Genomic DNA, 26,803 nt, shown 5'->3' on the forward strand with positions numbered 1-26,803 from the left:
CCACAACAAGAGAAGCCACTGCAATGAGAAGCCCACGCACCGCAAAGAAGAGTAGGCCCTGCTCGCCACAACTAGAGAAAGCCCGCGCAGCAACGAAGACCCAACATAGCCAAAAATAATTAATTAACTAATTTAAAAAAAATGATGCTAAGAGTAGTTATGTTACAAGTTTAGCAATAATTAAATGATAATGGTTAGCATAGTACTTGACACACTGTAGTATTCAATAAATAGCATCTATTATTATTACCATTATTATTGTTACTACCTGCTCCTCATGAAATCCAGGCTCATATATACTCCATCAATTAAACATCATTGTTATAATTATATTCATGCAAGATTTATTTGAATGTATGTATTTTATTACTTTATTCTTACTAACATGACTTTTTTTCCTCATATCTCCCTCTAGTATCATGTTCCTTCTGGCAGGACATTTTTTTTTTAAATTTAATTTTATTTATTTATTTATTTTTTACAGCAGGTTCTTATTAGTTATCCATTTTATACATATTAGTGTATACATGTCAATCCCAATCTCCCAATTCATCACACCACCACCCCCACCCTGCTTTCCCCCCTTGATGTCCATACGTTTGTTCTTTACATCTGTGTCTCTATTTCTGCCTTGCACACTGGTTCATCTCCACCATTTTTATAGATTCCACATATATGCATTAATATACGATATTTGTTTTTCTCTTTCTGGCTTATTTCACTCTGTATGACAGTCTCTAGATCCATCCACATCTCTACAAATGTCCCAATTTCGTTCCTTTTTATGGCTGAGTAATATTCCACTGTATATATGTACCACATCTTCTTTATCCATTCGTCTGTTGATGAGCATTTAGGTTGCTTCCGTGACCTGCCTATTGTAAATAGTGCTGCAATGAACATTGGAGAGCATGTGTCTTTTTGAATTATGGTTTTCTCTGGGTATATGCCCAGTAGTGGGATTGCTGGGTCATATGGTAATTCTATATTTAGTTTTTTAAGGAACCTCCATACTGTTCTCCATAGTGGCTGTATCAATCTACATTCCCACCAACAGTGCAAGAGGGTGCCCTTTTCTCCACACCCTCTCCAGCATTTGTTGTTTGTAGATTTTCTGATGATGCCCATTCTAACTGGTGTGAGGTGATACCTCATTGTAGTTTTGATTTGCATTTCTCTACTAATTAGTGATGTGGAGCAGCTTTTCATGTGCCTCTTGGCCATCTGTATGTCTTCTTTGAAGAAATGTCTATTTAGGTCTTCTGCCCATTTTTTGATTGTGTTGTTTGTTTTTTTAATATTGAGCTGCATGAGCTGTTTATATATTTTGGAGATTAATCCTTTGTCCGTTGATTCCTTTGCAAATATTTTCTCTCATTCTGAGGGTTGGCTTTTCACCTTGTTTATAGCTTCCTTTGCTGTGCAAAAGCTTTTAAGTTTCATTAGGGTCCCATTTGTTTATTTTTGTTTTTATTTCCATTACTCTAGGAGGTGGATCAAAAAAGATCTTGCTGTGATTTATGTCACAGAGTTTTCCTCTGAGAGTTTTTCTTTATTCTGTTCCGTGGCAGTGAATTCCACCATTCTGTCTTCCAGGTCACTTATCCATTCTTCTGCCTCAGTTATTCTGCTATTGATTCCTTCTAGTGTATTTTTCATTTCAGTTATTGTATTGTTCATCTCTGTTTGTTTGTTCTTTCATTCTTCTAGGTGTTTGTTCTTTAATTTTTCTAGGTCTTTGTTAAACATTTCTTGCATCTTTTCAATCATTGCCTCCATTCTTTTTCCAAGGTCCTGAATCATCTTCACTATCATTATTCTGAATTCTTTTTCTGGAAGATTGACTATCTCCACTTCATTTAGTTGTTTTTCTGGGGTTTTATCTTGTTCCTTCATCTGGTACATGGTCCTCTGCCTTTTCATTTTGTCTTTCTGTGAATGTGGTTTTCATTCCACAGGCTGCAGGACTGTAGTTCTTCTTGCTTCTGCTGTCTGCCCTCTGGTGAATGAGGCTACCTAAGAGGCTTGTGCAAGCTTCCTGATGGAAGGGACTGGTGGTGGGTAGAGCTCGGTGTTGCTCTGGTGGGCAGAGCTCAGTAAAACTTTAATCCGCTTGTGTGCTGATGGGTGGGGCTGACTTCCCTCCCTGTTGGTTGTTTGGCCTGAGGCGACCCAGCACTGGAGCCTACGGGCCCTTTGCTGGGGCTAATGTCGGACTCTGGGAGGGCTCACGCCAAGGAGTACTTCCCAGAACTTCTGCTGCCAGTGTCCTTGACCCCATGGTGAGCCACAGCCTCCCCCCTGCCTCTGCAGGAGACCCTCTAACACTAGCAGGTTGGTCTGGTTCAGTGTCCTATGAGGTCACTGCTCCTTCCCCCAGGTCCTGATGTACACACTACTTTGTGTGTGACCTCCAAGAGTGGAGTCTCTGTTTCCCTCAATCCTGTCAAAGTCCTGCAATCAAATCCTGCTAACCTTCAAGGTCTGATTCTCTGGGAATTCCTCCTCCTGTTGCCAGACCCCCAGCTTGGGAAGACTGACATGGAGCTCAGAACCTTCACTCCAGTGGGTGGACATGTGTGGTATAATTTTTCTCCAGTTTGTGAGTCACCCACCCAGTGGTTATGGGATTTGATTTTATTGTGATTGCGCCCCTCCTACCGGCTCACTGTGGCTTCTCCTTTGTCTTTGGATTTGGGGTATCTTTTTTGGTGAGTTCCAGTGTCTTCCTGTTGATGATTGTTCAGCAGTTAGTTGTGACTCTGGTGCTCTCACAAGAGGGAGTAAGTGCACGTCCTTCTACTCTGCCATCTTGAACCAATCTCTGGGGACATATTTTAGATATAGCAGCTCTCAAAAAAGTGTGGGATGGAGACCTCTATGTCTGGCCCAGACCGTACCAAGGGATCTGTGAGCTCAAAATTATTTTCATAAGAACACTAGAAATTTTTGCCTTTTTTAGTCTCACTCTCTTAGTGGAGTCTTCCAGAAGCTCCATGGCATAGAATATCAAAAGAGACTGAGTTAGGGGCTTCCCTGGTGGCGCAGTGGTTGAGAGTCTGCCTGCCAATGCAGGGGACACGGGTTCGAGCCCTGGTCCGGGAAGATCCCACATGCCGCGGAGCAACTAGGCCCGTGAGCCACAACTACTGAGCCTGCGCGTCTGGAGCCTGTGCTCCGCAACAAGAGAGGCCATGATAGTGAGAGGCCCGCGCACCGCGATGAAGAGTGGCCCCCGCTTGCCGCAACTGGAGGAAGCCCTCGCACAGAAACGAAGACCCAACACAGCCAAAAATAAATAAATAAATTTAAAAAAAAAAAAAAAAAAAGAGACTGAGTGAGAAGAAGATATGACGGGACTTCCCTGGTGGCACAGTGGTTGAGAATCCGCCTGCCAATGCAGGGGACATGGGTTCGAGCCCTGCTCTGGGAAGATCCCACATGCCGCAGAGCAACTAAGCCTGTGTACCACAACTACTGAGCCTGTGCTCTGGAGCCCGTGAGCCACAACTACTGAGCCCACGTGCCACAACTACTGAAGCCTGCACACCTAGAGCCCCTGCTCTGCAACAAGAGAAGCCACCGCAATGAGAAACCTGCGCACCACAACAAAGAGTAACCCCCGCTCACTGCAACTAGAGAAAGCCCGCAGGCAGCAACGAAGACCCAATGCAACCAAACATAAATAAATAAATAAATAAATAAATAAATAAATAAATAAATGAATGAATGAATGAATGAATGAATGAATGAAAGAAAGATATGAGACTCCCACTGTCTACTATTAAGCCAGATATTAAAGAAAGTTGCAAAAATGTAAAACAATGTCATTACCACTTCAGTTTAACTGTTCTTTCTCTCTGGTTGATTTAAAAATCTTTTTTGGCTTTGATGTTCTGCAATTTCCCAATGTGTCAAATCATGAATTTCTTTTTATTCATCCTGCTTAGGGTACACGGTGATTCCAAAACCCTAGGATTCATGGTTTATCATCAGTTCTGGAAAATTCACATTCACTATCTCTTTTTTTTAACTTTCCATTTCTTTCTTTTTTTTTTTTTAATTTACTTATTTTACTTACTTATTTTTGGCTGTGTTGGGTCTTTGTTGCTGCACGAGGGCTTTCTCTAGTTGCGGTGAGCGGGGGCTACTCTTCGTTGCAGTGCGCTGGCTTCTCATTGTGGTGGCTTCTCTTGTTGCGGAGCATGGGCTCTAGGTGCACGGGCTTCAGTAGTTGTGGCGCGTGGGCTCTAGAGCTCCGGCTCAGTAGTTGTGGCACTTGGGTTTAGTTGCTCTGCGGCATGTGGGATCTTCCCAGACCAGGGCTTGAACCCGTGTCCCCTGCATTGGCAGGCAGATTCTTAACCACTGCGCTACCAAGGAAGCCCCATTATCTCTTTAAATAGTACCCCTCTTCCATTCTCTGTGTTAGACCTTTACTTTCTAGCCTTGGTTCTAATATGCTACCTAACAATCTTTTGAGTTTCATTTCATCATCATCTCAACAATGTTTTTCATATTTAGAATTTTTCCTTTTTCATTTTTACTTGTTCTTTCCTAATACATTTTTTAATTGGTAAACTTTTTGTACCCTTTACATCTTTAATCATTACAGGTAGAGTTGCCACACGTAACATTTTATATAATATTCTATATGTATATTCTATATCTGAAAAGTGCAAATATCTCAAGGTTCTAACTCTATCATCTGTTGGTCCTAGAACTCTAAGTCAGAGTGGCTAGTTCCTCATACATTTAAGGATCTTTGTGAGATTACTGCTTGATCTTAATTGCAGGAGTCCTATAGTCCTTAACTGAGAATTGGGGAAACTTTTCTGGAGAGAAGATTTGCTCCTGCAGATAGACAGGGGATGCAACTAAACTGGGTTCACTTCAGGTCCCCTGAGCATTTCAGCTCATCATGGGAGATCCAGGCTCTATCACTACATAACACGATGCCTGGAAATTCACCATCAGAAAGTTATACCTAAGGATTCTGAAGACATTTATATTTTTAGTAAGTTTGTTAAAATGCAAATACTTCTGTGTGGGACAATACCTTTGAGTTATGAGGTGCCTTTCAAAAAAAGGACCAGTTGAAAGATTAAGAGAGCAACGTCCTACAAGGCTTCTTAAAGCTGGTTTTCAAAGGACTTCTCTCATGACAGTAGAAACAAAGATATTTTATGACTATATATTGATAGAATAAAGATGACAAATTAATTTCACCTCACATGCTGCTCCAATCTGGTGATAGGGGTTGTCTGGAGTGCTATATTAAGAAGGAATCCGATGCCTTTTTGGGCCCCAGCAGAAGTAAATGCCATAAAAACCTGGTAATGTAATAATGGCACTGCCTGTGTGCCAGGCACTGTTCTAATTGCTTTGCATGTGTTAATTAATTAAATCCACCCAATAATCTTATTATCAGGTGTTGTTATTTTATATTTACAGCTAAGGAAATGGACATTGGTTTAATAACTTGCCTGAAGTCACACAGCTAGTAAGTGATGGAGCTAAGTGCTGAACACGGAACACCTAGCTTCAAGGCTGTCTGCATAATCATTAAGCAATAATGCCCTATAAATTAGAGCAGATAAATGGAATGAAAGGGACAAAGCAACTTATCTCCCCTCTGTGCATACAGTGATGCAAAACTAGGACTTCTAAATGCTTTATCTTTAGATACCATGTGAAATGGTTTCTAAGCACTTCTAACACTACCTGGTGCTACTTCCAGTCTAATACCTCATCAGAAAAAAAGGCTCTTCAACTGACACAGATGTCACTTGGGACAAGAGACCCCCATGGCATGACTCTTGATTGATTCATGAAGAGTGGCCAAAACTGAGGTATGAGCCATAAAGCCCCATGGCTGGTGCTACCTGCTTTTAACACATAAAGAGTCCTCACACACTCAACCAAGAATCGTACGATACACAGTGATCAGTACTAAGTGGTTCTTCTTGGGCAAATGCTTCAGGTAAACCCTTCACCTAGAATCTAAGGTTAAAATAGCACCAGACCTGCAAACAGAATACTTCTTGGAATATTTGTTTGTGATTTTTTTTCATTTACAATATGCCTATCCCACCAGACTATGAAGTCTCCAAGACCAAGTCTAGGGCACATTCTCATCTGCACCCACAGCCTGGCCATATGCATGACAAGTAGTTGGTTCTCAATTTTTTGTGCGTGGGGTGAATGAGTGGTGGATGGGTGATGTTCCATCTAAAACCAGAAGATAGTCTATAGGAATGCAGAATGTCGGTGTTCAGATCCCAAGCCTTCCATGGAGATACCAACTGCTTTTGATTCTTAAGTAAGAAAGGGCAAAGTGAGATACACTTACACATACACACACACACACTCACAGTTTGACTGACTTGGTTTAACAAAGTTACTAAAACGCACTCCCAGGCTAAAAGGAAGGGGAAATTTTCAAGGACAAGATGACCCCTTCCCCCCGCCCCAGTAAATTTTTCACCATATCTGAAGTATTTTACATTTCCAATTTATATTTAATTTTGAGAAATTTAAAACAGCATAATTTCTTGTTTAAAAATGTAGAAATAGGTGGAGGGACATAGTCATCTTGTATAAACTTTTTAAGGAGCCTGGGATAACTGAAGTATGTACACACACACACACACACACAAACACACACAACTTAAAAATGGAGAAATGCACACACATCTCTGGGTTTCCAGAACCACAAAAAGTGACCACGTGTTTCTCTGATGTTTCACATTGTCTCCAGGGACATATGTGATATGTTTCCCACACTTACAGCACCTCTCTTAAAGTTATCCATAAGGTTTTTCTACCTGTAGGATACATGTCATCTTCTCACATCCATTTATATCATTTATTCATACATATCTTGAAAAATAAATTGGCAAGTATTTTGTTTTTCTCATTCATATGGTGCTTGCATTATGGCATGTTCCCCTTTGGCAGAAGTTTCACAATTACAGGCCCTCAAAGATATAAACAAAAAAAAATGATATATTTATAAAAAATATATCATATATATGTATAAAAACAAATGTATATTTATATATAAATACATATATATATATGTATACATAGTTTTTTCCATCCTTATGTCACTTGAGGACATACAGTAAAATGATTCAGTTATCCAATCACAAGAAGATTAGTGACCTTGATAAAAATTGTCTGGACAAGTAATGAAAATTTTAGTTAATAAAAAAAAAAATTATTTCTAAAAGTACTATGTTACTTCCTGCCCTCTAAAACTGATTCCAATAGACATAACTTAATCTTTTGTCGGTAACTTTAGGATGAAGATTGCTTACTCCTCGATTTTATAGGACACCTATGACCAAATTTACTTATTCAATAAATGTCTATTGATTGTCTCCTGTGTTCAATGACAAAGTTAGACTCTGTGCTACCAACATTACAAAGCATCCCTGCCTCAACTGTCTCACAATCTGGCAGGGAATGGAGCTATACCTCCCTAGTTATTTGTAATACGAATACAGTAAAATAACTTTTTCATACATTAAAAAAAAATTTTAGAAGGTATTTCACCATTTCACCTGATCCTTTAAAAGAAAAGACTCCCAACAGGTATAAAAGAGAGTTAAGACATTCTAGACAAGGAGAATGGCATATGGCTGCAGCATAGATTTGAAGAGGTGACAAGAGGGGGGAAATCAAGGGGAAAAGATAGTAAAGAGGCTAAATGAATAGTGGTTAATATCATGAGTTTGGAATCAGGCCACCTCATTTCAAGTCCCAAATCCCCCACTTACTAACTTTACACCTGGGTAGGTTTTACCCTTTCTGAGCCTGTTTATTTATCTGCAGTTGTTGTGAGAATTAAATGACATAACGAATGTGAAGACTGTTGTTGAGGTCCCAGAACCCAGTGAAGAATATTTGGAACTATTGTTATTGATTCATTATTTATGTCGTTATTATTAGAAGTGACCCGTAGTAGTGTCTCCAGGGACAGGTCTCTAAAGACAGTGTCCCAAAGAGACAGCTCTCCTGCTCCAAAGGCAACTTTTTCCACTTTTACCCACTCCCACCACTACAATGGGCTCCCTTACCAATGCCCATTAAGCCTAAACATTGGTGATTTCTTACCTGGATCAACTATTGTCCTAACTTCTATTTTGTCAAGGCTCTACGTTCTAAAAAAAAGTGGCAAAATTAGAAAATAAGAAAAGCCTATCTATGTTAAACTAAAAATAGGCTTCAACTGAATTCAGTGTTCCTACCCTCGCAGGATATTTCTATGCATTTTACAGGTGCTCTTACTGAAATGATCTCTTAGACAAAGAATTCACTCTAATGGTGAGAATTTCAGATATAATGGCAGGCCTGAGGGAGAAATTTCCACACAGGTATTTCCAGACCCCTCTAATGAATGATGAGTAGGTGGCTTCCTCCACCTACATGAAGAGCCATCTCTGCAGACAGCATTGCAGCTGGGTTCCAGTTTTTCATGCCATGCATTTCCAGTTACGTGGGTAGAAGATTCCATGGCACCATTCAGTTTATTCTTAGCATGTGTGGGTCATGCGTTATTCAGCATGATAAGACATCTCTTTGAATAATAAGGTGAAGATTATTTTTAAGGCCACAGATAGCAAAACTGTAAATATTATTCAAAAGACAGAGCAGATGAAGCCATGAATACTCACAAGGCACAAGCAATAAAGTCAAAAATTTTTTATAAGGGAGCTAAGAAGAACCAAACTGGTTCCTCCAATCTGGGAAACTCCAAACCTCATTGCACCTGAAGGCCTCGCAGGGCCCATTTATTGCCAACACATCCTTCTGCAGAATCCCTGGGTATCCCAGCTGCCAACATTTGATTCTTCATTAGCAACATTTCCAAACAACCTAGGAGTTTTCTAGGGTCAGATAAATGAAGAATGCATAAATAAGAACTTCTTAATATGATTATGGGTCTTGCTTTGGAGGGAGGAAGGGACGCAATAGAGTGATCCTTAGCCTGCTCATTAAAATAAGTCAGCTGCAGGTTGCTTAGGACCCTGCTCCCCAACAACTTCTCCGAAGGAAGACTAGGCAGCCAGAGATGGTGGCTGATTAATAACATGACAGGTGTGGCTGGTTGTCTCCAGGTGCCTTGACAAAAATATGTTTGTGCTGAAGCCACTATTCATTATAAGTTAACACAAGGGTGTGGTGTCTCAATGTTTCCATGTTTAGCAATTATAAGCTGAAACTATTAAGCGTTTTGAAAACTAGCCAGAAAGCAGGCACACTGAAAAGTCCTGACTACACCTCTCTTTACAGACATCCTTTTCTCTGATCTTGTGTTACAGCAAAAATAACTTCAATCCCTCTCACCACTGACACGTTATAATCTTAACTTGTAAACCCTAAGCAAAAATAAATACTAAATTTGATAACCTCTATTTCAAATAGAAAAGAGTGGTGTTAAGGTTTAAAAAAAAGCAAACTGTTGTAAGTAAAATTAAATCTCTCCAGGAACCTTTATTTTAGAAAGGTTGGTATTCAAAGTTTGATTCCTCATGTTGAAACAGATGGGCAGAGCAGGAATAATCCTTACTGTGTATCACTTAAAAATTCACTATTTATGTGAAGGATTTATGTTTCTAAAGTACCAGTAAAATGTCTTTACTCTTCTTTTCCCACATGTCTTTGAACATTTCAACTACTTTTGCGGTCTGAACCATCACTCCAAGGTGAATTACTTCTATTTCCACGTTTCCTCTCCCACTCACTTCAGTTTAACAACGTTTCTGCCTACTGGTTCCGCCACCTGTGTCTCTCACATGAACCTCAAGCTCAAGTTGGTTGAAATGATTCATCCCCTTATCCAATAATTCAGCAAAACTTCTGGGCTTCTAATTGCTCTCGATGACATCTTCATATCTGTAGTCACAGAGACTCAGAATCGCCAAGTCACCTTTGTCTCCCTTTTCCCTTCTTTCTTTACAGCAGGGTTTCTTCAACCTCTGCACTGTTGGCATTTTGAGCATGAAAATTCTTTGTCCAGAGAGGGAGGTTAGAATTGTTCTGTGCATTTTACAACGTTTGGCAGTATCCCCAGCCCCTTCCTACTAGTTGCCAGTAGCAGTGCCCACTCCTTAATTTGTAACAACCAAAAGTGTCTCCAGACTTTACCAAATATCCGCTGAGAGGAGAGGCAAAATCACTCGCCCTCCCCCAGCCAATTATAGTTGACACAGCCAATTTGTTCTACCTATTCTCTTGCAGGTTCCTTGCATTATTTCTTTCTATCTCACTTCCATTTCAAGCCCTCATGTGACAATCAGAATGTGTGCTGTCTTTTTACAGTAATTTTTTGAGATGCACTGGATGGTGTCCCAAGACATGTCAAACTCAACAACCAACAACCAATCCAGGGGGGAAGAAAATCTAAAGCAAAGAAATCTGAGAAATAGTTCGGGTGACTCCAAAAAAGGTTGGAGTCTGAGGGCTTCAATGTTGATTTCATCTCTCACAGTTTAAGTCACAGGATTATTTTAGAATAGGAAAGACCTGATAAGAAGCCATCATTTAACTATTTAGACAATCTTGAACTGCAGTGTTGTGAACAAGGACACTGGGTTATAGCAAAGAATGTTAAGTATGTACAGTGGAAAGAACATGGGTTGGGGGTGTTAGGGGGGCCTGGTGTGAGTCCTGCCTTTGATAATCTGATGTTGGGAGATAAGAATACCTAACTCAGCAGATGTGTCATAAGGACTAGAATGATTAGTTGTTAATTGTTATGTCTATAGTATATCTTTTACCAGAAGGGGGTTGAGATAATAAGAAATGTGAAATACATGGCACATAGCAGGTGCTCAATAAATGTAAGCTGATAATAACATGAATACTTCATACTGATGCTGTTACAATCGCTTTAGATGAAATTAGGGTGATCCTGTGATGGTTCCATGAAGAATCCCATTAAGACAAAAACAACAGCGCTGAGGATACATTCAGAATTTCCTGGGAAAAAAGAGGGACAAGAGTAGACTTGGAGTCAAGTGATGGACCCTCCTAGGTCCACCACTATAAAGTAATGGTAGTAATAAGATAGCTTTAAAATTGATAATCAAAAGTTTACTAGCATCCCATAGATATGCACTAATAATATTTCAACCTTTTATTATGAAAACAAAATTAAAACAATTACACTGGATCTTTGAGAATCAGCCTGAATTACTTTTCTAAATGCAACAAAGACCGTGAAGGACGGGTTTCTTGAGAGAGTCAGAAAACACCAGCAAAAGTGTGGTGTCACACACACCAAGGGAAGAATTACCTCAGATGGAGCAAACAGTCAATAAGATTAAGTGGTGCTGAATGATCAAATAAGAATTTAAAGTGCCTGGCTGGATTGGGGGTCACCCCAAACTCATTAGGAAGAGCAATTTCAGTCTTATGGTCATGGTGGACACCAGACTCCAGTGCGCTGAGGACAGAATGGGAAGTGAAGTAGTCAAAATGGCAGGTATAAGCATTCCAAAGAGTTTGACAGTGAACTGAAGGGCACAGTGGAATTGAGAGAGGTTTTCCTAAAAGTTGAGAAAGGCTCAATCACATTTAAATACTGAAGGGAAGAAGTTCGTTGAAATTTCAAGAAGAGGAATCGTGCAGTAGAACATGGTTCCTGAAGAGGCAAAAGTGTACGTGATCTTGAAGAAAGGTGGAGGGATTAGGCTTAGATGATGGAAGGAAGAGAGTAGATTCATCTTTCATAGCAGCAAGTGGGAAGGGGGAAAGGGTGGCTCCTTGGGCACTGAGTCAGTCACAGGAAGTCGAAAAAGTTCCCCTCTGATGACTTCCATTTTAATAAATAAAAGAAGTTGCTATGTCACCCATGCCTCTGACTCTCATAAATTAGATAGTATTTTTTCTTTTATCCATTTTTCATTTGCAAGAATAGAGGGACAAGAATGGTCAATAGTTAAATAATTATTTAAGATGGTCAATGGTTACATAATATTATTGGTGTATTCTTTTGATAATCCATGGTTCTTTTTTTTAAATCCATGAACCCACTATCTCACACACACACACCAATTTGTACACAAAACAAGGTCTAAGCTGTCCCTGTGACTCATTAGTATGTTCTCAAATTGATAACATTTATACTTAAGTTACAAATCAGTACAGAATCCACTCAAATAATATGTGATCTTCGAGTTGAAGTGTTGAAGTAAATGTCTCCTGCAAAGATGTAGGGCTTTCTCATCAGGACACAGGGTACTGGAAAATCACCTGCTAAGAATGTGGGCATTATGTAGGTTTTGTGTGCAAAACAAAGGCAGATGAGACTGTACCTTGGCGGAGCTGCCTGACATGCCTCTGTCGCTGCCCAGGTGTTTCCCATGCCCTTGGCGGACTTGGGAGGTGGAGGAGCCTGCCAGACCAGTTGCAAAGTGCAGAACATGCCTCAGGGCCTTCATTCACAATCCAATTCGCCTCAGTGACTGTGCCCAGCCTTCGCACCACAAAGCTGACCTTTCAACACAGGTAAGTTCAGCAACAATCACTTGGCCTCAGTCATCGATTCTGCCTCATGCCAGAAATTCTGCAATCTCTTGGTGGCGGTGGCCACTTGGCAGCAATTTTCAGGAGGTTTGCTCTGGCATAGAATAAGGCTCTGTGTGTGTGTGTGTGTGTGTGTGTGTGTGTGTGTGTGTGTGTGTGTGTGTGTGTGTGTGTGTGTGTCTTCTCCATAGTTAACAGGTGATGCTTGCAGGAAGGGAGGATGAGAATAGAGAAGGTTTGAATAGAAACAGCACCTCTGTTCTCTCTTTCTGGCCATTGTCACAGCACCCTAGCTATGTCCTGACTTCAACAGGGGTTTCTAAATACAAGGAAAAGGAAGGAAGGAGGGGGAAAGAAAAAAGGAAAAAAGAAGAGAGAGAATGCAAAAACTGGGAGGCAGGGGAGGGCTGAGAGGCTGAGTTAAAAATCACCCTGGAGGGGACTTCCCTGGCAGTCCAGTGGTTAGGACTGCACGTTTCCACTGCAGGGAGCCCGGCTTCGATCACTGGTCAGAGAACTAAGACTACACAAGCTGCACGGTGCGGCCAAAAAAATAAATGAATAAACTCATCCTGGAATGTGCCTTTGGTTGGAATATCATTTCATCTTTTCTGCCTTTACTTTCTTCAATTCAAACTTTGAACTCACTGAAGTGGTTACAAAGAAACCTCTTTTTCTTATAACTTTCAAACCTTCCATATTTATGATATTTACAGTCCTATAATAAATTTCCCTATATCAATGGAATAGCAAGGACTCTTTGTGGCATTTTTGAAAATATTTTTTTACTCAGGTCAACACAACACAAGGATAACTCCTTGTTTAATATTACCAGTGTGGACAGATAACTGGATAACTTGGGCCAAAATCTTCCTTTGTCAGATGACCAAAAGTTCACTTAACACTGAGCTGGGAAAGAAACAGAGACAAATGCTTCAAACAGTCAAAAGCATCTCCTTTGTAAAGATGCTCCTTCCTCATATAATTTCCAAATGTGGTTCTACAGTAAAGAGTATATCCACTGTACTTAATTGAAACGACTTTCTTTTTGAAAACAAGCTCCTCTGTTCTTTTTTCACCTTAGGGAACTATACCTGCAATTGATTTCAAGAAGGAAGTGAATCAAGGTAACTCCCCCGACCCCTTGCTCTAACTTCAGCTGGGAGAGAACTCAAAAGTAGCATCTAATGATGCTTTTAGTGCAGTCTCTGGCACAGAGTAAATGGTCACTAGCTGTTAGCTATTTTTATCCAACTGGAAGAAAAAGTCAACTGGTACTAAACAAAGCCAAAGGCTTGTGAATGTAGGGGAAAAAAGTAAAGGAACAAAGGAAAGGCCAGTGGCTATTTGTAAGTAATGGATATTTTTAAAAACACTGATGAAGCAGGGAAAATGGAATCCAAATTCCAGGGAATTAAAGAGCAGTTAACAGCAAGTGTACGGTAAGAAAATGGAGGCAAGGATAAGACTACTTTTGAGTTTGCCAGTACAGAGACATGAAAAGCCAGTATAATACAATAAAACACTCATACTATCTGGGCACGGAGTTCATCAGATGACCAAATGATTCCCCTTCAGAATGCAACATTTATTCTTATATCAACTGACCTTTTCTATATCAACTGACCTTTTCAACAAACATATCCCTCTATATGCATATGTAAATACATGTGTATTACTTATTAATAATATGTGGATACATGTGACAGATAAATGAAAGCTTAAAACCCCAGACCAACTAAAACATGATATGAATTCTCAAAAACCACATGTTTTATTGCAATCATTGTTCTGTTTCCTGCCAAGGTCAACTCAAAGTTATCTGGCAATTTTTTGGATACTATTCCTCTCTCAAAGTTAGAATGGTGTAATATGAACGTTCCTTTCACAAGTGGCCGCCAATTCAGCTCAACATTTTACAGCTTGCTTAAATAGCCTTCTATCTTCAATTCTTTGAATAGGCTCCTGCTCAGCCAAGTTCCCTTGGGACAATTTCTGGCTTTAATCCAAGTCCTTAGTGTCGATAACCCTCCTCGCTACTCAGCACTCACCAAAATTCATAGATGATGTTGTGAGATTGTTCAAGCAGCTGAATGCAACTCAGGTAATTTGTTGTCCCTCATCTCTCCATTTGCCATGTTGCTGATTTTTTTTTTCACATCATGCTTCCACCATATATTTTAGCTGCTTTTTTTTTTTTTTAATTTCCCCATTTAACTGATCACCAGATTTCAGTTATCTGCAGTGAATTTCAAAGCCATCTAGGTACCTGTTCATATTTGCCTAACATCCCACCAAAATGCTCTCCTCATCCTTATGTATTTCTTCATCCACCACTTTGTCATTAACTTTCAACTTGACCTTCTTTAATTTTCTTCTTCTCATAGCTCTATAATTTCCTCTATCTAAATTTCTCCCTATGGATTGGGAGTGAAGTTATTATATGCAGTAGGATTTATTTTTTAATTATAATTTGTATTATAAAGGTAATTAAAACACATTACAAATGATAAAAATTGGACAATCACCCCCAAACACACAATTACGTGTTTCCTTCAGATTCGTTTTCTTGTGCATAAATTTAACTTAGTTGTAACTCTGCTTCAAATATTTTAAACAATGTAAATAATAAGCATATAAAATTTATAATAATAGTATGCATGTAGTTTTCTATAAATTTTTTCACTTAACATTATGACATAAGCATTTTTTATTGAAGTATAGTTGAGTTATAATATTGTGTTAGTTTCACGTATATAGCAAAGTGATTCAGTTATATTTTTTCACATTATTTTCCATTACAGGTTATTACAATACATTAAATATTGGTCCCTGTGCTATACAGTTAAGTCCTTGTTGCTTACCTATTTTATATATCGTAGGGTATATCTGCTAATCCCATACTCCTCATTTATCCCTTCCCTACCTCCCTTTTCCCTTTGGTAACCATAAGTTTGTCTTCTATGTCTGTGAGTCTGTTTCTGTTTTGTAAATAGCTTCATTTGTATTATTTATTAGATTCCACATATAAGTGATATAATATTTGTCTTTCTCTGCCTTAACTTCACTTAGTATGATAGTCTCTAGATGCATCCATGTTGTTGCATATGGCATTATTTCATTCTTTTTTATGGCTAATATCCCATCATACACACACACACACACACACACACACACATATATATATAAATACCACATCTTCTTTATCCATTCATCTGTTGATGGACACATAGGTTGTTTCCATGTCTTGCCTATTGTAAATAGTGCTGCCATGAACATTGGGGTGCATGTATCTTTTCAAATTAGAGTTTTCATCTTTTCCAGATATATGCCCGGGAGCAGGGTTGCTGAATCATATGGTAGCTCTATTTTTAGTTTTTAAGGAACCTCCATACTGTTTTCCATAGTGGCTGTACCAATTTACACTTCTGCCAACAGTGTAGTAGAGTTTCCTTTTCTCCACACCCTCTCTAGCATTTATTATTTGCAGACTTTTTGATGATAGCCATTCTGACCAGTGTGAGGTGACCTCGTGGTTTTGATTTGCATTTCTCCGATAATTAGCAATGCTGTGCATCTTTTCATGTGCCTGTTGGCCATCTCTATGTCTTTTTTGAGAAAATGACATAAGCATTTTTCATGTTGATAAATAGACTCCATAATTATGACTTTAATAGCTAGGTAACATGCTGTAATATCAGCTACCTTATTGTTGGACATTTAATTTATTTCCAATTACTTACTAGTATATAATAATGATGCTATGCATATATTAGTAGGTACAGCTTTTTCTCGCATATTTTGAACTATTTTCTTAAGATAATATCCCAGCAGTGGAATTAGTTGGGTGCAAACACATATTTCCAAGTTACCTTCCAAAAGTCATACCATCTTGCTACCATTATGTGAGGATACTAGTTTTGTTATATCCACATGAGCATAGACTGAATTAATGTCTAATGATGGTCTAATATATTCATATTGTACTCCATAGTTGTTTGAGCTAAATTTATCAATCTGATGCAATTTCAAAATTTTTCCATGTTAATTTCTTCACCTCACAAACCCATGTTCAGGATGTTGCCCTAACCAAGTAATGATGCCAGAGCAAAGAGATAAAGTCAAGTAAAGTGTTGTTGCTCTATTAAAATTTTTAAAAACTTAAAGATGTGGTCTTGCTTATCATCTATCTATAGAACAGGGAACTTGTTACTCATATTTTTCTCTTCTACGTGGCTATTATCAGGCGTAAAGCTCCATTAGGTCATTATTTCACATTTAAATAACCTGAGTAATTAGCTTTATCAGTTAGAGATGACAGATGTGGTATGTTTAGTATAAAGACACTATAAAATCCAATACCCCTAAGTCTATCATAATGTTTTATTACATGAAACACCTCAAGAGATGGACCAGATCTCTTAATTGTTCTTCAGGTACTTAAAGGTGATTAAATCACATAGATGTGATATTTCAAATTGTAGCTATTCATTAACCCTTCCAGTGGCCACTCACATGCCAGCAAAATGGCCAGTATTAGAAGGAACTAGCCCTCAATGGCATTCATGTTGTATCTGTAATCTCACAGCAATATCTGAATCAATGTACAGAAACCCATTTTCTGTATCTCCTTATGTATCTTCCCCCTCTTGAAAAAGGGGAAATGTGGACAAGTGACTTAATAGAAGTATATTAATGAGGTTTCCTTAAAAGTGACTGAGATGTTATGCAATTTTATCATGTACACTAACAAATCTGTTGAATTTCCTTGGATTGTGTCAAAGATGCTTCAGGGGAGAAGTCAAAGTTCTCTTTTGCTTGCAGTGTTGACAAATTATTGAGAACAAGTTGATGATGTTTACTGGCTCAGCAAAGAGTAACGATTTGTCTGAATTATGAAAGGTACAAATAATTGACAAAATTTGACTATAGGTCAAAGGCTGCCTCCACACAAGAAAGAGGACCCAAAGAATACACAACCCCTGTTCTGTGCAAGAGAGTCTACAAAATCTTTTCAGTTTTTCATAGATATTTTTTCTTTTTGTGGCTAATATTATACTTTTTGCTATGACTTCATAACCAACAAATTTATTCAAACTTTTTATGCATTTTCACTAATTGGTCTAATCATGGCCAAATTTTGAACTTTGGCAAAATAACAAACCTATGCATGATAAACAAAGATAGACTTCTAAGTAATTAGCTCCAGAACAACTATGAAACATGATCATGAAATAAATGCACATAGACTTATGGGTCCTTTGCCAATGAGGTACAAGAAGCCATACTTCTTGTAGAGGTTCAGCTATACTTCCTGTGTGGCAATTTCTCCAGATGACATTTTCAACCTTGTCTATTTTCTGGTCCGATTCCTAAGTACAGTGATGGAGATTCTCTGAAGATGTGTGGAGATAAAAAAAAAAAAAATTGTCACAAAACCACAGTGTCCCATGTCCACTCATCATCTCTGGTGTTTTTCCTCTGGGTTTCACAGAAATACAAAGGCCCAAGAAAGCTAAAAGTGTATTAACTCTCTTTCTTCTAGACATGATCCTACTTAAATCATTCTAGAAAGGGTTATCCCATTCTCCAGGGGAATGAATTTCACACTGTACTTAGAAGAATATGACCCTCATATAAGTAACAAGATGAATTGACATAGGCCACTTTGGAGAGTATGAAATCCCTGACATTTCTTAAAGTTGAATCATTCTAGGGAAACAATTTGAATGAATTCATTGGCATTACCACTTTGAAGCATCTACACAATTTCAGTATTTGAATGACAACTACAATAGTTTAAGATTCCTGTAGTTTCCAGAGAGAAATAACATTTTTTGCACCTCATTAATCTCTTGATTTGTTTACACATGTCAGAGTCCTCAATTTAGCCAATACATTGCTTGGCAATCTCAACCAAGCATTGCTCCACTTCTTATGAAAGACTAAGGCTTTTTTTTTTTTTTTTTAGTTTTTGGAAGGAGAAGATTTATTGACAACACATAATACCTATTGGATAGTTCACTTGGTCAACTGGGCTGATACCAGAGGTTCTTCCAGACCCAATTCTCTTTCATAGGCCTCAGTGTTAGGCAGAGAATATATAGCTCTTCTCTGGTGTTTGGTTCTCTAGAGAAAGAGTTACATAGAAATGCATAAATAAATAGAATTCTTACTCCCAATTTGACTGATACCTTCATTCTTACCCTGTCATTGGCTCTGCCATATTTCTTAGTAGTGTGTTTTGTGGTCAAGTGAGTTTAGTCTAAGACAAGTCCATAGGAATAGGAGAGCAAATACAGGAAACACTGACTTTTGATGGCCAATTTGTTTCTGCAGCAAGGCCATCATCCAAGACTTTTAAAGTCCTCAACACATGTTCATAAATAGACCAGTGCATGAAATGAAAAGAGGCAAAATCCCTAACTTTGTGAACAGTGTCAGATCAGTTGATTTAATATTCCTTGGTAGTCAGGAAAGGGGAAAAGTCCAAAAGAGCTCCTTCTCCTGGTAGTGAGATTTAGTTATCATATTCATATTTATTATATTCTCAAATCTTAGTAATAGAGCCAAGGATATCCCCATTTAAAGAGCTATAAACTGAAACTCAAAGAGATAGAGCCTCATATCCCATAGAAAGCCATCCGAGGGAACACATGGACCATGATTTCTTATTTTGCAACTCACTAGATTATTTTCCTTCCCATATGGCTGACTTGGTTGCTATCCAAATGAAGCAGGATCTTTTACCTAAAAAACAGCCTTTTCCAATTAACCAAATACGTAATAGAGAGAAGAGATTCTTTTAAAGAGTCAAGGACTGATCTCTCCTGGAGGCAAGCTACTGGATTTGAGGGACCAGACCAGTGGCCAAATGGGTAATGACAAATTCCAGGTTTTCATGTTTTGGTTCCTTGAGCGCCTGAAAGCATATGGAATGAGATTCTTTTCTGAGATGCTGCAGTGATGACAGAGAGAACAGAAATGCTCAAACTCACAGGATTTTAAGGAATGAAATGTATAGGGAGTTTTTGGGAGAACAATGGTAGAAAAAAAGTAATATAAGATCTGTCAGAAAATATCCTCAACTCTTACTATACAATTTGCCTTCTAAGAAAAACAGTCTTGACTCATGAAAGATGGTTTCATGGAAAAGAATAACTGGCGTGCAGTACCGATAAAGGAAAAATTGTAAACAAGTAAGCTAAAATGGAGGGGGGAATCAAGAGAAATAAAGAAGGCAAGGCTTAAAAGAAGTTTATGGGTTTCCAAAATAGATTTGCTCTGTTTTCTGTGCATGGATTTTGGACAAATCACTTAATTTTCATTAGTCTCCTTCTACCCAATGTGAAAATTAGGTTATTTGGGGAGACGATAGGAGGTGATTTTGACAATCACTTAGCACAATGCTTACCATATAATGGCCAACAGATGTTAATTTCTCCAATGAGGTGAATCTAATCTATAATCTCATTTAATGAAACATAGCTTATCTTATACACAATTGTCCATTGAAGCATGTAGCTGAAATTTAAAATGCACTAAGAAAGATGAGACAATATTTGAATAATTATGAGATCCACTAAATAGAGGATAAATTAATTCCAGGTTCTAGTTCTTACACTGAAAGCCTTGAAACATTGTAATATACTTATTTTAAATGAGAAAACATCTTTGGATACAATTCTGAGTATCTCAGCACATTCTTTTCTTACATTACTGTAGGTATAGGAATGTGCCTACCTTTGCAAAAGTAATCTTTGAAGAGTAATCAAACTGGACTTCCCTGGTGGCGCAGTGGTTAAGAATCTGCCTGCCAATGCAGGGGACACGGGTTCAAGCACCGGTGCAGGAAGATACCACATGCCGCGGAGGAACTAAGCCCGTGTGCCACAACTACTGAGCCTGCGCTCTAGAGCCCACAAACCACAACTACTGAAGCCCGCATGCCTAGAGCACACGCTCCGCAACAAGAGAAGCCGCGTCAATGAGAAGCCCGCACACCGCAACGAAGAGTAGCCCCCGCTCACCGCAACTAGAGAAAGCCCGCACACAGCAACAAAGACTCAATGCAGCCAAAAATAAATAAATAAATTTATTTTTGAAAAAGAAAAGTATTCAGATTAATTCATTCATTTAGAACTGACAGGTAACACAAATGAGACTAGCTGGAATTAGTCAGATGTCAATTCAAAACTACATTTGGCCAAGGGAATGTGGATCAATCATTTCTAGATTACTCAATTTTTTCAGAATAAGACAAAAATCATTGTTATTATGTAAAATCCACTGATTTAAATGTATTCTCAAATATTTTTAACATTCCACGGTATGAAATACTCCTCACAGAGCCCTGAATGTAGTTGATAGGTCACTGCTTTGAAATCTATGATGTAATTGATTCAAGGAAGTTGTCGGGTATCACAGGGAAAATCTAAGATTCTGAATCATTACTATAGACAGGACATGAAGTAGTAGCAGCCTTTGAAAATGAAAGGTCACAAATGGTTTGGTTACTCTTGAAAGGAAATCTCAGTAACTTAGTTTCCTTTAGTAACTCAGCATTAGTTAATTATGTAAACCCTTCTTATTCCCAAGGATCCACCTAAGAACTTATGGTTTGTCTTAATCAGTTACACTTAAAACTGTTAAATTATTAAACTGTAGTTATTGCTCACAAAGAGATACTTGGTGTATTTTAATATGAATCATATATTCATATGGGATATTTAAGAAAGTATTTTTAAACAAGAAACTGCTATAAAAATATTAAGTGTTCTTACCATGCTTTTCTTTTTTGAATTTTATTTTATTTTTTTATACAGCAGGTTCTTATTAGTTATCTATTTTATACATATTAATGTATATATGTCAATCCCAATCTCCCAATTCATCCCACCACCAACAACCCCCCACCATGCTTTCCCTGCTTGGTGTCTATACGTTTGGTTCTCTACATCTGTGTCTCTATTTCTGCCTTGCAAACCAGTTCATCTGTACCATTTTCTAGATTCCACATATATGCGTTAATATACGATATTTGTTTTCCTCTTTCTGGCTTACTTCACTCTGTATGACACTCCCTAGGTCCATCCACATCTCTACAAATGACCCAATTTCGTTCTTTTTTATGGCTGAGTAATATTCCACTGTATATATGGACTATATTTTCTTTATCCATTCGTCTCTCGATGGGCATTTAGGTTGCTTCCATGACCTGCCTATTATAAATAGTGCTGCAATGAACACTGCGGTGCATGTGTCTTTTTGAATTATGGTTTTCTCTGGGTATATGCCCAGTAGTGGGATTGCTGGGTCATATGATAATTCTATTTTTAGTTTTTTAAGGAACCTCCATACTGTTCTCCATAGTGGCTGTACTAATTTACATTCCCACCAACAGTGCAAGACAGTTCCCTTTTCTCCACACCCTCTCCAGCATTTGTTGTTTGTAGATTTTCTGATGATGCCCATCCTAACCAGAGTGAGGTGATACCTCATAGTTTTGATTTGCATTTCTCTAATAATTAGTGATGTGGAGCAGCTTTTCATGTGCCTCTTGGCCATCTGTATGTCTTTTTGGAGAAATGTCTATTTAGGTCTTCCGTGCATTTTTGGATTGGGTTATTTGTTTTTTTTATATTGAGCTGTATGAGTTGTTTATATATTTTGGAGATTAATCCTTTGTCCGTTGATTCGTTTGCAGATATCTTCTCCCATTCTGAGGGTTGTCTTTTCATCTTGTTTATGGTTTCCTTTGCTGTGTAAAAGCTTTGAAGTTTCATTAGGTCCCATTTGTTTATTTTTGTTTTTATTTCCATTACTCTAGGAGGTGGGTCAAAAAAGATCTTGCTGTGATTTATGTCAAAGAGTGTTCTTCCTATGTTTTCCTCTAAGAGTTTTATAGTGTCTGGTCTTACAGTTAGGTCTTTAATCCATTTTGAGTTTATTTTTGTGTACGGTGTTAGGGAGTGTTCTAATTTGATTCTTTTACATGTAGCTGTCCGGTTTTCCCAGCACCACTTATCGAAGAGACTGTCTTTTCTCCATTGTATATCCTTGCCTCCTTTGTCATAGATTAGTTGACCATAGGTGCGTGGGTTTATCTCTGGGCTTTCTATCCTGTTCCATTGATCTATATTTCTGTTTTTGTGCCAGTCCCATAATGTCTTGATTACTGTAGCTTTGTAGTATAGTCTGAAGTCAGGGAGTCTGATTCCTCCAGCTCTGTTTTTTTTCCCTCAAGATAGCTTTGGCTATTCGGGGTCTTGTGTGTCTCCATACAAATTTTAAGATTTTTTGTTCTAGCTCTGTAAAAAATGCCATTGGTAATTTGATAGGGATTGCACTGAATCTGTAAATTGCTTTGCGTAGTATAGTTATTTTCACAATGTTGATTCTACCAATCCAAGAACATGGTATATCTCTCCATCTGTTAGTGTCAGCTTTGATTTCTTTCATCAGTGTCTTATAGTTTTCTGAGTACAGGTCTTTTACCTCCTTAGGTAGATTTATTCCTAGGTATTTTATTCTTTTTGTTGCAATGGTGAATGGGATTGTTTCCTTAATTTTTCTTTCTGATCTTTCGTTGTTAGTGTATAGGAACACCAGAGATTTCTGTGCGTTAATTTTGTATCCTGCAATTTTACCAAATTCAATGATTAGCTCTAGTAGTTTTCTGGTGGCATCTTTAGGATTCTCTATGCATAATATGATGTCATCTGCAAACAGTGACTGTTTTACTTCTTCTTTTCCAATTTGTATTCGTTTTATTTCCTTTTCTTCTCTGAATGCCATGGCTAGGACTTCCAAAACTATGTTGAATAAGAGTGGTGAGAGTGGCTATCCTTGCCTTCTTCCTGACTTAGAGGAAATGCTTTGTTTTTCACCATTGAGCATGATGTTTGCTGTGGGTTTGTCGTACATGGCCTTTATTATGTTGAGGTAGGTTCCCTCTATGCCCACTTTCTGGAGTGTTTTTATCATAAATGGGTGTTGAATTTTGTCAAAAGCTTTTTCTGCATCTATTGAGATGATCATATGGTTTTTATTCTTCAGTTTGTTAATATGGTGTATCACAATGATTGATTTGCATATATTGAAGAATCCTTGCATCCCTGAGATAAATCCCACTTGATCATGGTGTATGATGCTTTTAATGTGTTGTTGATTCTGTCTGCTAGTATTTTGTTGAGGACTTTTTTTAATAAATTTATTTATTTATTCATTCAGTCATTCATCTATTTTTGGCCGTGTTGGGTCTTCGTTGCTGCATGTGGGCTTTCTCTAGTTGCGGTGAGCAGGGGCTACTCTTTGTTGCGCTGTGCAGGCTTCTCATTGTGGTGGCTTCTCTTGTTGTGGAGCACGAATTCTAGGCATGTGGACTTCAGTAGTTGTGGCACGTAGGCCTAGAAGTTGTGGCTCGCGAGTGCTAGAGGGCAGGCTCAGTAGTTGGCGTGCACAGGCTTAGTTGCTCCACGGCATGTGGGATCTTCCCGGACCAGGGATTGAACCCATGTCCCCTGCATTGGCAGGTGGATTCTTAACCACTGTGCCACCAGGGAGGTCCCTTGTTGAGGATTTTTGCATCTATATTCATCAGTGATATTGGTCTTTAATTTTCTTTTTTTGTGGTATCTTTGTCTGGGTTTGGTATCAGGGTAATGGTGGCCTCACAGAATGAGTTTGGGAGTGCTGCTTCCTCTGCAATTTTTTGGAAGAGCTTGAGAAGGATGGGTGTTAGCTCTTCTGTAAATGTTTGATAGACTTCACCTGTGAAGCCACCTGGTCCTGGACTTCGGTTTGTTGGAAGATTTTTAATCACAGTTTCAATTTCATTACTTGTGATTGGTCTGTTCAGATTTTCTATTTCTTTCTGGTTCAGTCTTGGAAGATTATACATTTCTAAGAATTTTCCATTTCTTCCAGGTTGTCCATTTTATTGGCATAGAGATGCTTGTAGTATTCTCTTATGATGCTTTGTATTTCTGCAGTGTCCACTGTAACTTCTTTTTATTGATTTGAGTCCTCTCCCTCTTTTTCTTAATGAGTCTGGTTAAAGGTTTATCAATTTTGTTAATCTTCTCAAAGAACCAGCTTTTAGTTTTATTGATCTTTGCTATTATTGTTTTCTTTGTTTCTATTTCATTTATTTCTGCGCTGATCTTTCTGATTTCTTTCCTTCTATTAACTTTGGGTTTTCTTTGTTCTTCTTTCCCTAGGTCCTTTAGGTGTACAGTTAGATTGTTTATTTGAGATTTTTCTTGTTTCTTGAGGTAGGACTGTATTGCTATAGACGTTCCTTTTAGAAATGCTTTTGCTGTATCCCATAGGTTTTGCATGGTCGTGTTTTCATTGTCATTTGTCTCTAGGTATTTTTTGATTTCCTCTTTGATTTCTTCAGTGATCTCTTGGTTATTTAGTAACATATTGTTTAACCTCCATGTGTCTGTGTTTTTTACACTTTTTCCCCTATAATTGATTTCTAATCTCATAGTGTTGTGATTGGAAAAGATGCTTGATATGATTTCAATTTTCTTAAATTTACTGAGGCTTGATTTGTGACCTAAGATGTGATCTATCCTGGAGAATGTTCCATGTGCACTTGAGAAGAAAGTGAAGTCTGCTGTTTTTGGATGGAATGTCCTATAAATATCAATTAAATCTATCTGGTCTATTGTGTCATTTAAAGCTTGTGTTTCCTTATTAATTTTCTGTCTGGATGATCTGTCCATTGGTGTAAGTGAGGTGTTAAAGTCCCCCACTCTTATTGTGTTACTGTCGATTTCCTCCTTTATAGCTGTTAGCATTTGCCTTATGTATTGATGTGCTCCTATGTTGGGTGCATATATATTTATAATTGTTATATCTTCTTCTTGGATTGATCCCTTGATCATTAAGTAGTGTCCCTCCTTGTCTCTTGTAATATTCTTTATTTTAAAGTCTAATTTATGAGTATTGCTACTCCAGCTTTCTTTTGATTTCCGTTTGCATGGAATATCTTTTTCCACACCCTCACTTTCAGTCTGTATGTGTCCCTAGGTCGGAAGTGGGTCTCTTGTAGACAGCATATAGATGGGTCTTCTTTTTGTATCCATTCAGCAAGCCTATGTCTTTTGGTTGGAGCATTTAATCCATTCATATTTAAGGTAATTATCAATATGTATGTTCCTATTACCATTTTCTTAATTGTTTTGTGTTTGTTTTTGTACGTCCTTTTCTTCTCTTGTGTTTCCCACTTAGAGAAGTTCCTTTAGCATTTGTGTAGAGCTAGTTTGGTGGTGCTGAATTCTCTTAGCTTTGGCTTGTCTGTAAAGCTTTTGATTTCCCTGTTGAATCTGAATGAGATCCTTGTTCGGTAGAGCAATGTTGGCTGTAGGTTCTTCCCTTTCAACACTTTACATATATCATGCCACTCCCTTCTGGCTTGTAGAGTTTCTTCTGAGAAATCAGCTGTTAACCTTATGGGAGTTCCCTTGTGTGTTGTCATTTTTCCCTTGTTGCTTTTAATAATTTTTCTTTCTCTTTAATTTTTGTCAATTTGATTACTATGTGTCTTGGCATGTTTCTCCTTGGGTTTATCCTGCCTGGGACTCTGTGCACTTCCTGGACTTAGGTGGTTATTTCCTTTCCCACGTTAGGGAAGTTTTTGACTATAATCTCTTCAAATATTTTCTCAGGTCTTTTCTCTTTCTCTTCTCCTTCTTGGACCCCTATAATGCGAATGTTGGTTCATTTAATGTCGTCCCAGAGGTCTCTGAGATTGTCTTCAATTCTTTTCATGCTTTTTTCTTTCTGCGGCAGTGAATTCGACCATTCTTTCTTCCAGGTCACTTATCCGTTCTTCTCCCTCAATTATTCCGCTATTGATTCCTTCTAGTGTATTTTTCATTTCAGTTACTGTATTGTTCATCTCTGTTTGTTTGTCCTTTCATTCTTCTAGGTGTCTGTTCTTTAATTCTTCTAGGTCTTTGTTAAACATTTCTTGCATCTTCTCAATCTTTGCCTCCATTCTTTTTCCGAGGTCCTGGATCATCTTCACTATCATTATTCTGAATTCTTTTTCTGGAAGGCTGCCTATCTCCACTTCATTTAGTTGTTTTTCTGGGGTTTTATCTTGTTCCTTCATCTGGTACAGAGTCCTCTGCCTTTTCATTTTGTCTATCTTTCTGTGAATGTGGTTTTCATTCCACAGGCTGCAGGACTGTAGTTCTTCTTGCTTGTGCTGGCCGCTCTCTGGTGGATGAGGCTATCTAAGAGGCTTGTG

The sequence above is a fragment of the Eschrichtius robustus genome, chromosome 17 (assembly GCF_028021215.1).
Source record: "Eschrichtius robustus isolate mEscRob2 chromosome 17, mEscRob2.pri, whole genome shotgun sequence".
NCBI lineage: Eukaryota > Metazoa > Chordata > Mammalia > Artiodactyla > Eschrichtiidae > Eschrichtius > Eschrichtius robustus.